Source organism: Atta cephalotes (genome assembly GCF_000143395.1).
Source record: "Atta cephalotes unplaced genomic scaffold scaffold00048, whole genome shotgun sequence".
In the NCBI taxonomy this organism is placed as follows: domain Eukaryota; kingdom Metazoa; phylum Arthropoda; class Insecta; order Hymenoptera; family Formicidae; genus Atta; species Atta cephalotes.
The window spans coordinates 923654-926866 of NW_012130112.1; positions in this window are offsets into that span (position 1 = coordinate 923654).

Genomic DNA, 3213 nt, shown 5'->3' on the forward strand with positions numbered 1-3213 from the left:
TATATATATATATATATATATATATAGATGTACTTATATATATATGCATTATAAATATGCGCTAAAGAGAAATCATGATCACCATGTAGTAGATTATTTTTTTCATGATCTTACATAAACTGTTACATAAGGCTTATTTCTTGGAAAATTACAATAAAAAATTCTAAAAGCTACTTGAAATATATACTAATATATAGGAAAAACCCTGATTTGAATAGATATTACAATTTTTCAAAAAAAATTCTTAAAAATAGTTTAAAAATCAAACTTCTAGACCAGAATTCCTTCTTAAGCAATGTTGAGCTTCGCTTACACTCAGTTTTTCCGTTCGTGCTCAAAGAAAGATTGAGAAGAACTTTTAATGTCATCATGACGTCATACATGCTACTCACAAGCATTCGTCCATCGAGATAGCGTAATAAAAGCGTGAACACTTACAGACGTTTATGGCTAAAAATAAACGCAATGAACGCTCTCGTATTAAATATACATGTAAAAGTTATGTACAAAGATAAATGATGATATATTTGAACTTTGGTTATATGTAGAATCCTAGGAAAGAACAGATACGATATTGTGTCGAGTTAAGTCATCGCCGCCATTTTTTTTTAATGAAGTGCTCATAAGCTGATATTTTACAAGAGGAAGGTTAAGCTGCTAGGAAAAGAAAAAAGTATTTGTTTCCTAAATAAAATACTATTGATATTTTTCTATTATTGTTACATCATTTCTAGTTTCCTTCATCAATTTCAGAGAAACTATTCAAAGTATTATTTGGTATACAAGTATTTATTAATAATATTAATATATCTGAATCATTTAATAAATCAAAATTTTCAGTAAAATTTGATTCAATTTCTAATGTATTGGGTATATTCTTTTTTCTAAAATTTGTAGTTATGAAAGCTTCTTTTACCCGAAAATATTAAAAATTAAGTAAAAAAACAGGGAATTCTTTGTATTTTTATTGGAATAATGATAAAAGAATTCAGAGGCAAGACATGTGTAAAAACATCAGAAAATAATTTACAAGACTATCAATTAATGCAAATAAGTATGTATTACAATAGACTATTATTTTACTTGTATATGATCATTAGAGCAATCAAATTATGTTGTAAAAATCCCTTTTTAAGCGCTAAATATAGCCTAAAATATGCTATGTGAAATTGAAAAAATGCTCTAAAGAAAGGAATATATACATTTGAAAATTACTTTATATCGCAAAAATTTTTAAAATATTGATTTATTATTTAAAACAACAAAATAAAATGAATTTGATAAAATTTGTTTGTTTTTTTAATAATTTAAATAGTCTTAAAAATTTAATTAGTCTTAAAAATTTAATTAATTTCTGGATATTAAAATTAAACAAGTACATATGTATTTGCAAATACATATTAAGTAAAAAATTTAATTATTTCAATTTATATTTCGATTACAGTAAATAATAAACATAAAAATTATAGATAACGTCATAAAAATACATATCAGATATATATCATTTATATAAAATATTTGATATCAACAAGTAGTGCCAAGTTAAATTATGTCATATCAAATTAAATAAAGAATATAATTCAAGCGATGTTATCTTTAATTTTTATACATTGAAGCCTGAGTATATATCTTTGTATTTCTATTGATCTTCCTATTCGAATCCAAATGTCTTTAATTCTTCTTAAAAGAAATTACTTTATCACAAATTATTTAAGGACATTTTCTCTTCTATCCGAAGTAGATTAGAAGTTATTTAATTCTCCTTCAAAATATTATATCATAAAATTGCAAATTACTTTGTTTAATTCAAATGTTACTACAAAAAATTAAAAAAATAACAGTAAAAAATCTAATTCAAATACAAAAACTTTGTATATAAAAACACTTTGCAAAATTGTAATGAATCTGTAACGGATCGGTATACAGCTAATGTTTATTCTTTGCTTATCATAGTGAATGTGCTATTCGCTTATTACCTAAATGTAGAATTAAAAAAAAACCGCTTTTTTCAAATCGTTTCGAGAAAAAAAACCCGAAAAATTTCGGTTTTCTTCTCCAAAAATTTTCTTTTTTTTTTGTTATTTTTGTTGTGTAAATGACATAATAATATTTAACATAATATTCATATCTATATGCATTAAGTGCACTTACGAACATAGTTGTTATCTTAATTTAATTGTAAAAATCTATATTCTTTCCCAATATATGTATTTTTTAAATGATATTAATTTATTTAAACAAAATTGTTTTTTATTACAATTAAATTAACCTCTTTCCTGTAAATGATACGCTATAGTCTCTTTCATGACATGATAGTGTTTCTTTCATAATAATATAAAAGGATGCTTTTAATGTACTAAACTTCAACAATATACTTAATGGGAGACGCTACCGCGTCTCTTGATAGCATCAAACGATAAAATTTCACTTATGTAATATTATCCGAATGTAATGTTAGAAATTGGAAAGGTACTTTTTGAAAATAACTGATTACCTCGTTATCAAGTAAAAAAATAATTTATAGTTATCGTTATTATTACTTAAAAAATAACGAAAATGGTCGTTATGCTGAAACAAGATCATTCTAAAAAATTTTGCAATATTTTGTGTATTATTGAAAGCATTAAACAGTAATAACACTAGATCGATATGTAAAACATATATCATTAAAACATATATAATTAAAAGAAATATTTCTTCCGAACTGGAAATTCGTACATGATATTTTAGAGTTTTATACATGCATATATCCAATTTTACAAATTAAACGCCAATTAAATTTTTGATCTTAAAATATAATCTGAATAAGGTGCGATATTTTACAATAAATTTTATCTATGAGATCACTTTTATCAAATTTAAAAATTGAGATTCATAATAAATTTGTTTTTATATTAATACCACTCTATAATATATAGATTTATGAAATTCTTAAGATATATTATAAACCACAATCTCAAAACCATTTTATAGCATCTTAAGACGTTATTTAAAACAATCCTGAAGTATGAATAAATTATTAGAGCTAAAATTGTATAAAAAATTATTGTCATAAATAGATTCAAAATAAATGAAAAGTAACAATAAGAGTAACTAAAATCGTTATCGTCATAAAAAAAAATATAACTGTATTACCATTAAAAAAAATAGATAACGTCGTTTCCAATCCATTACAAAAAAAGTAACTGTAATGGCGTTATAAGTAACGATCAA